Source organism: Poecilia latipinna, unplaced genomic scaffold, assembly GCF_001443285.1.
Source record: "Poecilia latipinna isolate Pla-1442-1.1 unplaced genomic scaffold, P_latipinna-1.0 Scaffold940, whole genome shotgun sequence".
NCBI classification, from domain to species: Eukaryota; Metazoa; Chordata; class Actinopteri; order Cyprinodontiformes; family Poeciliidae; genus Poecilia; species Poecilia latipinna.
Genome location: NW_015113556.1, coordinates 188,733 through 201,220, shown reverse-complemented (window position 1 = coordinate 201,220; position 12,488 = coordinate 188,733).

The window sequence follows — 12,488 nt, the reverse complement described above, 5'->3', positions numbered from 1 at the left end:
TATAGCTTTAACCATAGACATAATATAAGGATAGACGCCTCATGGACCGCTCTCGCCTATTGTCGCGGACGAGATTTAGGGCGGCCATCTTGGAGCGGTCCACCACTCCACTCAGCGTTATGTGTTTAGCAGCACAATGACGTATCAGCGCATTTAATCGATCATAACACACTTTGTTACTGTAAACCATATTCAAACATCTATCAAAGCAACATTTATGAACAATTGTATTTTTTAAGTATGTCTTTAATACATAGCTCATATTTAAATATGCTTAGTGGCTATAACAATAGAATAGGAATATTCTGATATCGATGTATGAAGAGCATATTACAAAGCACACAGCCGTTCATAATTTATTTAATGAATTATCAATATATATTTCTATAACTATACAAACACTAATAAATAAAGATTAATAATGGCACAATAATGATTAATACTGAATTATATATATATATATATATATATATATATATATGTTTTTCAGCTGACGAGTCCAAAATCCGATGTGAGATTCATCCGTGCTGCAGTGAATCAGTCTCTCTTTATACATTTCTCCCTCTTCTTCCTCACATCGTGTCTTTAGGAAACTTTCAAAACTGAAGATTTAGGATGTATCTTACTTTTGACAGAGTGAAAGAATATAAATAATAGTCTTTATAATAATAGTCTTTACCACCTGTGTAAACTTTGCTGGTGAATGAATGTTATAACACATAATATAAGTTTTATAATATGTGTTATATTGTTTCATTTCTAATATAAACTCTTGTGTCACATAATCTAAGTCAATGTTAGAGAATAATTAATTTTTTAGATTAACAGAATCTCAGTTAGCCTTCATAGCGGGGCTGAACCCGGTATTACACCAAGCACTGTAGCTAATATTAGCTGCTATCTCACCGGTGGACATAAATACAGTAAAGTAATATTCTAATCACAATATATACACAATAATATGTCCATCTTACTTGTGAAATGTTGTCTGTGGAGCCCTCATGTCAATAGTCCATCGATCCAAACAACAAAATCCCTCAGAGCTGAGGCATCTTCTGCTGTTGTGGTTGAGCAAAGTAGGAGGAATGACCACTCCAAGATGGCCGCCATATTTCCTGTGCCGGAGCAGCCAATGCGGGGTATACTCTTATATTATGTCTATGGCTACAACACTTGCGCTGGGTTTACACCTGTGTGGCAGTGAAGGAGACCTGCTGCTGCTGGGCGGAGCTACGCAGGTTTGTGTTAGAATCACGGCAGCAAACCAGCAAAACGCAAAGAACTTTTCACAGTTTTCCCCCCAAACTAACAGACTGAGTTGAGTAAAGCTGTTGGATGCAGGTAACGTTAGCTACAAGATGACTAGCTAATATCAACACAGTATCTTAAGCTTAACAAGTAGCCTGTAGGGTACCGATGTTGTTGTCTATGTTCAGCTACGTACATTCATTTTGCCCCCCAAAAAGTCGATTGACATCATCTGACATCATCTGAGCATTGACACAGATCCTGTGTGCTCATGTTCCCACATTCCCGCCCACGTTCCTGTGTATATTCACGGCACACGCTGCCAATGGAGACACACTCAAGCTGGCTAAAACCAAGCCAAACTTTAACTGGCTGGAGTGAGACTTGGCAATGGATAAGGGGCTTAATTAGTACCATCTTTGCCCAGCCTTTGAGTTTAGGTGAATTGTCATGTTTTCATAGGCTTACTCTACATTTTTCAGTCATGTACTGAATCCTCCAAGAGCTATGAATAGCTGAGCAAGGCAGCACAGGAGGATGGAACAGTTACACCAATAAGTGGCAGCAATCTACAGCTACAATTTAATGGATCCATGCTTTTCCTCCCCAGGTGCCTCCGCCACCATTTGCACCTCATCTTACGTGACCTTAAGGTTTCTTCTTGATGGGTAGGTAGGTCAAAAACACATACGCGACTCTCAAGCTTGCGTCTTGAGAATCAAATGTACAGCCTTTAAAGCCGGGACCTTTACTTAGAAGCCGCTGTTCATTTAGAGCAGACGGAGTCTCCTGGATGAGAGGCGGAACGTTTGTGAAAAGAGGAGTGAAAACTGGTTCTTGCCTTTTCTCCTCCCTACTGTTTGTTGCCAACCCTCCATTTTGGGGTGAGACCTGCAACATTAGCTAAAGGAACTGGAGGAGACGCGGCCCTGCCAGAGGAGCTTGCCTTCTGTTGTCTGTACGGACTAAAGTGTGTGTGCGGAAACTCGCTGCGGAACAACAGACTGTGACACGTGTGTTTATGATTTGTCTGATATGATAAACATTTTCCTATCCCTCCCTCCCCCGGCCCTCTGGAGTTTCAGATCCAGTAGCTCCAGAGATAAACAAATCGGTGGAGGTTTCAGGCAGTTTTTTTTTTTTTCACCAGCTGTCCAGATTGGTGCAATTGTTTTTCTTATGGGCGATGGAGAGGATGGAAATTAGAATGATCTCAGCACAGCAGGGGGGGCGCATCTGTTTATTAGTGTGTTCATAACCTCCCCCAGAGGCCAGTCTGAGCCATGAAACGCTCAGTGTTCAGCAGGGAAAGAACCGCTGCTCTTCTTTTGGGGTGGAGGATAAAAACGCTACATCACCTGACGTCTAAGGGCATTTTAGAACCTGGCAAAGAATTATTACGGCCTTGAGCCTCATCAGCAAGTTATATAATCCCCGACTCCCTCCAAAGCTGCTACAATAACTCGCTGCCAGTCATTTACACCTCCGTATCGATTCTCTCTTTGCCATTATGCCACATCACGGGAGGTTAAGTGAAGGGTTCGGCGGCGGCGGGGCACCGTGAAAGAACATCATTCCAACCGGCCCGGGAGGTCAAGAGATAAAACGACACAATCCCAGGTGGGGACAGGGACTCAGTAATTGCTCCCCAGGAGGAGGCGTCACATGCAGCAGGCTTATATGTCATTTTATGTGACTATCGATTCCATTAATGTGAAGTGTTGCACCGTGTTTGCCATCACTCATTACGGATGCATCGGCCCTCCTCATGTGGGATCCCTGGGAAGTGTACACCGGTAGCGCCATCAATAGCAGGGTGATGTACGGTCGTAATTTTAATGGCATTGATTCATAGCATGCAGATGTATGGGGGGGGGGGGTTTCGCCTGAACACCCTGTACTGCAAATGTCAGCACAAGTTTCCTTTTTTTTTTTTTTAAATACTTATTTGTTTAAAAAATGTCTTGTTTGACATTTTAGGGAATTTGCCTATTTGATGCATGAGGGAGTAGATGGCGGTGGAGGGAGTGTTGTTTGAAATTTGACATTAAGTCCAAGACATCTTGCTTTGGACCATAATAAATGGAAGGCAGACCAACATATTTGACGTGTATCGATGACGGCGTTCACCAAAATTGTAGTGTTTGTCACTGCTTTCTCAGTTGCTCACTGTGTAAATATATATGTAAATATGTGGCAGAAGAAACACACATCATATTAAATAAATATGGAAGACATCAAGCAGAAAATTGGACAAGCAAAGAAATGCAAAAGACTGGAGAGTGAGGCAGAGGCTCACCTTTCAGCAGAAAAACAACCCTAAACATTCAGCCTATCAGGACGTGGTTCAGATCATATGGAAAGACCTGCAAGTTAACGTTAACAAACTCTCTTCATCCATTGGCTGCAAATCCTCATAATATTTTAGCATTTAGTAGTTGTAAAAGCATAATTTAAATCAATCCATTCTGTATAAACAACTTTATCTCATAAAATCCCTAAAAAAAATGGATTGAAGACTGTGGTTCTGAAGAAGCAATGGTGGAAAAATAAAAGTGTATCTGTTTTTTTTCCCCCAATACATTTACATTTGTTGAAAATGTATTTATTTTTTTAACCTACTGGGTAATAAGTTGCTAAATATGAAAATATTGCTCACTAGTTCTTCTCACTGTGTGCTGATTAGTGTGGATAGGTCTTCACTGCCATCTCGTGGTTTTGTTCTGCTATTACAATAATGAGAAGGACGATTAACAACAACTGAATCAGAAAGTGAAGTCGCTGCTGTGTGTGTGTGTGTGTGTGTGTGTGTGTGTGTGTGTGTGTGTGTATTTTAATTAGCAAAATATTACTGAATTCAGCCCACTTTTTTTAACCTAAGTGGTTTTGAACATTCATTCAGATTCATAATGTAAGTCATCTTCTTTCACCAGAGAGAATAAAAGAAACATGTCAGTCTGTCACCTCTATTTCTCTCACTGTCAAGGACAACGTGGAATTGATTTGCTGCTACAGATGTGTTGCCTCCTCACTGAGAAAGAAGCTAAACCCTGAAACGCCACCAGCAGCAGCAGCATTTGTGCCAGTAGACCACTTAGTGTTTGGCTCATTTGAAGATTAATAAATGTCTTCGTGCCAAACTCCAGACTTTCTTATTTACCTAATGAATGAAACTCATCCCATTTTTGTTTAGTCGCTGCCTTGGACATACCAAGCAGCAACTTGAACCCAGACAAGGATCAAGATCCCTCTGCATGAGAAGGAAGCTCAGCATCAGAGCACTGTTTTCATTCTGAGTATTGAATCGTGTCATGTTGAAACAAAAATAATCCCAAATAAAGAATGGCAGCTATGAAAACTATATGTAGTGGAACAAGATTGCATCTTATTCATTGTGATGAAGTGATGAGGATATGGAGGATTGATGGGCGCAAAGGATTTCTCAAACATGCATGAAATAATCAAGGCAACACTCCAGGTATGTTTGTGATGAGGGAACAACATTATAACATGACGTAAAACTTAAAAAAATAAAGTTGATCATACTGCCCCTTCAAAATAATATCCATGCTTCGAACAGTAAAGCTGCTCTTATTGAACTTAACTGCCTCAACGCTGGATATTTTTGACTCCCAGTCCAACAGTCAGTCAAAGAGGAAGGAGGAACAAATCCAGACTGAACCTCAGACGGCCTCTCTCCGGTTCTTCGACAGCACTCTCATCTGAAATGCTGCTTCAGAGCTCCTGGGTGGGGGCGGGGGTGGTTGCGTGCCAGACTTTCCAAACAAACCCAGGGGACTGTGTACACCTGCTTATTAATAATCTACAGGACTGCGCTGTCGTGGCACACTTTCCCCCTCAGAGTCCTCGGGATGAGCTCAGGCAGCAGGAGGAGAAATGTGCTCCACTGAGGGCTGCTCATGACCTACATGCTGATTGTTTTACAAAGGTGGAAAAAGATTTGGGTAAAGAAACATCCTCGGCTCTCATATGCCATGTAGAAGAACTAATAAGTTATGCATCGTAATAATAATAATAATAATAATAATAATAATAATAATAATAATAATAATAATAATAATAATAATAATAATAATAATAAACAATTAGAACATCACCTGGAGTTTTCAACCTGTAGTTGATACATTAGACGTTTCTGATCTTTATTTTTTAAAATGAACACATACCAAATACATGTTCTGTATAGCAATAAGAGGGGCTGAATACATTTTATAGTTACTGTACAGGGTTGCATGGAGCTGTAAATTAAAGTGATGCCTAAAATGGTGGTTATTAAACAAATATCCAAAGAAATACTCCAACCATAATTTATGGCAAGTTTTCTTGTTTTTGTTTTTTTTAAGACCCTCACAGTCTCGTGAGGGTCTTAAGATATTTGTAGGTTTCTGGTTTTCTTAAAAGGGCAGTACTATGTGAAGCTGAGTTTTGTTTTGTTTTTTTTGTTTTTTTTTAGCTCTACATCATGTTATCATGTTATTCCCTCATCAGAAACACACTGGAGTGTTGCTTTGTTTCTTTCGTGCAGGTTTGAGAATCTCCTGCTGTGACCATTCAGCTGGTCCAAACGCCTGGGTGGACCCTAGCTCCGCCTTCGAGGACGAAGCTCCTCCTCAGAGCTGCAGTTTAAAAACTTCTGAGCTTCTGGCTCACAGAGCGGCCTTCACATGCAAGAAACTCTTAGCAAACAGACCAAGTTTTAAGATTTATTGGCAGAGAATTAATTTAAGTTCCGGTCTGGAGATGCTTCTTGAAGTTCACAAGCTGGAAGAGCTCTGAGGTATTTCTCCAGCAGATTTTACAAAAGCAATCTCCAGCAGGAGTAAGAATGAAAGAAAACATCACAGGGAGTAGAACAGAGGGCTATCTGGAGTTAGTACATTGATTGACAGAAGCTCAGTTTCCATTACAAATGTACGCAAAATTTTGTCAACATCCCACATTTTCATAATTGTGGTGTTTCTGTAAAATAACAAATGCAATTAAAGTCACACATGATTAAGTTTGTTCACGTGCCATCCTCCTGCCTCTACTTCCTGTCATCTTCTTTTTTGTGGTTTGCACCAGTGGCAGCATCCAGGTGTTGATCATGTGACCCCTGTGATCCAAAAAAAACAAGTCTTTCCATTGCAGTTTTGCGAAACAAACCAATTTCGATATGGCCATAGAAACCACATCGTCCTAACTCCAAAACGTTAAATTGAAAAACAGAGTTTTTCAAAATTGTATTTTTTTTCCCCAGCTCAGTCAGAAAAAAAATAAAACTAAATAAATTATGCAGGCACAGCAAAAACCCAGATTGCTGAATTAACTGATAGCTTGCAAAATTACAAAACGCATGCTGAGCAGATTTCAGATAAAACCTTGTCACAGAGCTAAAACACAAAGTGAAACAAGAAGCAAATGGAAGCTGCTCAGCTGATCATATCACAGCTAAAGGGAACACTGGCAGCTACTTTTGTACAGATATACATTTCCAGGCCATCTTGTGATAGAAAAAGAAGAAACATTAAGATTTCAGAATATTCTTCAGAATGTGTCGAACTCAAGGACGGCGGGTCAAATCTCTCTAGAGAAAACTAATAATACAGTTATTACTCGAAGCTCCTGCGACAGACTGGCGACCTGTCCAGGGTGAACCCCGCCTCTCGCCCCGAACGTTAGCTGGAGATAGGCACCAGCAACCCTCCCGACCCCACTAAGGGACAAGGGTGTAAGAAAATGGATGGATGGGTGGATACTTGAAGCTCCAGTTGAATTTTGGCAGTCTGTTTGTTAAGAAGTAGAAATAGCCATCTGTTCCAGGGAAAGCGAACACAGGAATCGTCACCGGATGGCAAGAAACGCAACAGAAAACAATTCAAAGGACAAGAATGTACATTTATCATTTCTTGTTGATCAACTGGCAGCTGATGAGCTGCAGGTTTAGGAGCAGATCAAGCAGTGGCCACGCCCATGCAACCAAGTGAATGCCAGAGCTGGAACTGAAACTGTCTCTACTAGCATTGCAAACGTGTTTCCATTACACAAACATTTCCATCCAGACTTTGTTGATATTCTGTTACAGTTGGATAAAAAAATACATAAAAAAATCACAAACATACAATTTTGCAATTGCTGTGTTTCCATCAGTTAAGAAATGCAATTAAAATCACACGTGAATAAATCATTAAAAACAATGCTGCGCTGTCATCCTCATACCACTTCCTGTCGTCTTCTTTGTTGTTTCTTACAGTGGTAACATCTGGTTGTTGATCACGTGACTCGTGTGGTGTGAAAAAAAAGTGTTTTGCTAAATAAACTAACTTCAATACGGACAAAAAGAAAAACACCACATGATCATTTTAGGTAAAGAAAACAGGTTATGAGTGTCAATGGAAAGATCAGTCAAACTTCCAGTATTTATCCACTGAGCTCAGACAACAAGGCCTGGCGAGTCGTGGCTCATCAGGAAACAGGAAGTGGGGATGATAGAGGGAGGGAGAGTTCACAGACACCCCACCACCTTCAGGATGATGGTGATAAAGGTTTGATACAAAACTTTATATCAAAAAACATGTTTTTTTTTTGTTTTGTTTTTTTCAAAATTGGTGTCAAATTGCACAACTGTAAGGGTAACGGAAACACAGCATTGTGGGCCGTGTGCAGTACAGTTGGATCTTTCCAAACACTTCTAGTTTGCATAAACTTGTAGCCCTGACTTGGACTTAAGTAACTTCTTCTGTCTTTTTTTGTTTTGTTTTGTTTTTTTACCTATTGCTCATTGGATAGGCTTCACTAAAATTCTCCACAATACGAATGCAGGGTTTCTGAATAATCCCCGTTCTTGGACACTCTTCACAACTCTTGCAAGTTTACCAATTTTCAATTCAATACTGGCAACAATCATGTTTACAGCCCGATGCTGCAGTCATAGTTCTTCACTCAGTGATATTTCTGATATTTACGTTCCCAGTAGAAAGAAGAGTTAGCATCCTCCCAACCCAGTGGCAACTTAAAAATTTATAGAAATATTATTAATACGTTTAATGAGAAAATCCTTGGCATTATCACGGCAGATTTTTCTGGAGCTGTCAACTAATGACGCTGCATGGTTTTCTGATTGGCATGTAAGGGACCTCTGGTAAAGGAGGGTACTGGAGGCATTTTGGATTTTCAGTGTTGTATTAATGTTTCTTAAGTTGCTGCACATCAGTGCTACAGAATCAGATCATTTGTTTGGCACACCTGAAAAACAGAGGCTTAAAATACATCCTACTTTTTTTTTTCAATTAAAGTAGCAAAATCTCACACTGAATTCTTGAGAAAAGGCCAAGCTTAACATTATTTATTGTATTCAGTTATTTTAACATAATCCCCAGTCGGCACCCATAATAACCCCTTTAAACCTTACTTTTCAGAGGTAAGAGTTTCTTTTAACTTCTAATCAGTAATTTATGATTTTCTGTTTTCCTGGGAAGTAAATAAATACTTGACTGTAGAATGGATGAGGAGTCATATTATCTTGTCACTACGCACAGTGATCAAGTCGGTAAGGTTGGAAGAAAAAAAATCTACAAAGCTGACAGTTAAGAGATTTACAACAAACAAGACCATTTTAAGGTCACCCAGTCTCCACAGCAACCAGTTGTTTCAGAGTGAAGCCAGGAAAAAAGACTTCTCTTTCCTGTTATCATTACGTATAAATATGGTTGCTAAACTCTACTGGGCCCTGAAACGGAATGCTTTTATCAAATGACAGTACGCTTGAACGTTTCAGCTGCAAACTCTCCCGGTGGGTCATAATACCAAACGCTTAAACATCAAACAGAGTGATAATGACAACATGAAAACAACAGTATAATGCTTTTATCTAAAGTACTCTGTGTGTTTTCTTCTTCCAACCATTATAAGATTATTCTGTTCAGGCAGTGTTGTTAGTCAATCTGATTTGTGAATAAAATCTCCAGACCCCACCCTGCCTGTTGTGTCCTGATTCTAACTTTTAGACCTTACTGTTCTGGAGAGATTGCACAAAAGGAAAATGAAGAAGTCACATTGCATTTTGTGAAGATCTAGCTGAAAGGCTTAGTGGTTTGTGCTCCTCCACAAGGAAATTAAACAAAAGACAGTTATTAAAGTGTTAGGACGGCTAGCGCTGCATGTTCTAATCTTATTAAAGGTGTGTGTTTTTACATATTTTTTTCACATTGTGAGATCATGCTGCTGCAACAAAAAGTGCATTTATTTCAACAGATCTTAACTGAGGTTGTGACAAATTTCAACACTGATGAAAGAAGTGGTGACTACCATTAGCTATTGGCCAGTTAAGTCACTGGTTCCCATGGAAACTTGTGGACACAGGTTAGCTATCTGAAAGGTGCTGCAGGGAAACCACCTACATACTCAATTGCCGGAAGATCACAAGATAACATGTGATGTATGTGTCACATAGTGCAGATACACACTAATATTGCTGGTAAATTGTGTCTTTTCATAAACTTGAAGAATACATTTTATCACAATAGTAGCTCCATTTCTATTGTCCACAAAACTGCAGAAATTGAAGTTACGAAAATAAATGTGTTACATGGAAAATGGCAATTAAAAAAAATAAATAAAATAATAATAATAATAATAATAATAATAAACAAGTTGATACACTCGATGAGGTTGTTCTTCTGTCATATCGAAATGGATGTATTTTGCAAAACTGCAACGGAAACCCTTTTCAAGCATCACACAAGTCTCGTGATCAAAGGCCGGATGTTACCACTGACAGAAACGACAAGGATGGAGACAGGAAGTAGTTGGAGGATGATGGTTTGTTTTTGGATAATATGCAGCTAGCTCCACCAGAGCTCTCACAGCATCTCGCAGTTCATGAAAGGTTGTGTGTCACTCGAACACGTTGAATTCATATCTCGTCTGTAAAATCACCGACTACAATGTTCCGCCAAAATGCCACATACGTAGCCGCTCCCAAGTATAAGCGTCTCACGACTAGCTACAGACTGAATTATGAATATGTCTCATATAACTGTTTACATCCATCGCTGCAATGTTTTTTAATGACTCATTGCGTGAACAAGCTTGTTCATATGTGATTTCAATTTCATTCTTATTTCACGGAGAAACAGCAATTGCAAAATGGCGTCAGCAGCAGAATATAGGCAAAGATTTGCTCACTTAATTAACGGAAACGCAGCTACTGTATGGTTTACATCAGACAGAAGTAAAGTTGGAGCTGGTGTTGCTTCGTATCAGCCTGGTTTATATGCTCACACTTCCACCCAGCTCACATTCCAGGTTATTTTATGTCATGCATCACTTTTGCAGCACGGCTGGACAAGCAGTGTTTGCATGAACTGGAGGTGAAGCGAGTGCACCCTTGGCCTCATTCATTAGTTCACTTCATAACTTCCTCTTTCTCTCACATATATACACACACACATACACACACTGCTGCATCTCTACCTTCCAGTAGTCCTGTACGCTGCAGCAGTGTCACATCCATATTCTCTCTCTTTTTTATTATTATCATTCTCTAAGGTGGTGGTGCTGTCATAAGGTGGGGTTGAAGTGGTGAGGAGATGACGCAGAGAACCCAGGTTATGGTGAAGATGAATTTAATGATGAATGTAGTTCACATAGTCCAAATCAGGCAGCACGGCAGGAACAACTAGCACGCAGCTAAGCACCGGTAGCAACTGACAATGAAGACTAAATCAACTGGAACTGACGTCAACACAGGACTTAACCAGTACAACTGGGAAGACGGACAGACCGACGCAGACTGCAAACGTTTGACAATTGACAAGGACCCAGGAACACAGACAACAGGTGGGTATAAATACACACGGGGTAATTAAGGGAAAGAGACACACCTGGGGAGCAATCAACGGGGAGGACAGGACAGAGACTCACAGGGAAACACGAACACATTGAAAAACTCAAAAACACACAGAAAACCACGGATCATGACAGGTGCATGCTTGTGTCAGGAGACCTTCTGTGAGGAGAGCTGTTAGACATGCTGACTCTCCAGGCTGCGCCTCCTCATGTGAGCCTGGTGTCCTTGCCAGCAGGAAAAGTGGTGCACTGTTGCAGAAGGATGGCATCTGATAGTTGGCCGTTGTTGCTTCCTCTGAGAGGAACGCACGGTTGGATTTCAATTGCCTCCAGCCACCTCTCCCTGCGTCGGATTGACCGGTGATGGGCTACAATCTGGTCAAGCGGACCGTAAAGCATTATGATCCATCGTCGAGTGAGACACGCGCGTCCTCGCCCTCCTCCGTGTCCCTGTGAACTAATTCTGGTATCCGAGGTATTAAATCTCTTGCCCCCGTAATTCTTCCCTCTCCTTTTCCTCTTTCCCTCCGTTTCTGCTCATCACGTTAAATGGAGTCTGGTCGGGACGCGAGCCAAGAGCCGTTCACCCAGCCACCAGGACTCCCAGGAAAAGCAGCAACTGTATTTATAGCTCTGGTCCGCCTGCGCCAATAAAAGTTGGAACAATCAGCAAAGGAGCATAGAGTTCAGTCTGAACATGGATTAAAGCACTTTGAAAATATATAGCGGACGATACTTAAGAGTGTGCGTTTGTGCGGTGCCACTACCTGGGATGAAAACAAACCATCAATGGATGGCTTGGGAAGCAACGAAGACAAGGGCTCAACGTCTACATGACACAAAGCTCCAAAATGATAATATGAGGCGGGTCACAGAGAGGGATGACCCGTCAGATCTCTGGATTAAAGATGGATTACGATGGCTTTGGCCTACTGACCATGTGGTCATCTGAGAGGGCACAACTGAACAGACGGTGCGCGATGCACGTTGTTTGACAAGGTCAAACACAGCGCATTACACAGCTGGATACCTTTTTTGTGTGTCATTGTAACTACATTAACTGACAGCATTTCCACACAACAATAGTGGCCACATGGGCTATATTCATCATGTATTGCATATTCCATTGTGTTTGACAATGAGTTAGCATCCCGTTGCCTGTTTCCTCTATATTCCATTCATTTCAAAACCAGTGTATTCTAGTTTCAGAGAAAGACAGATAGACAGACAGATCTTTTCAGATTTTCTCATGTTAAAGGGAGCATTTAAGAACACCTTTGAACACAGAGGCATGGCAAGCAGATGATTGTTAAATGAAAAAAAATGATGAAACAGAAAACAAGGTGATCACAGGGATTTGTGTGCCTGAATCAAACTGTCAGTAACAGAAG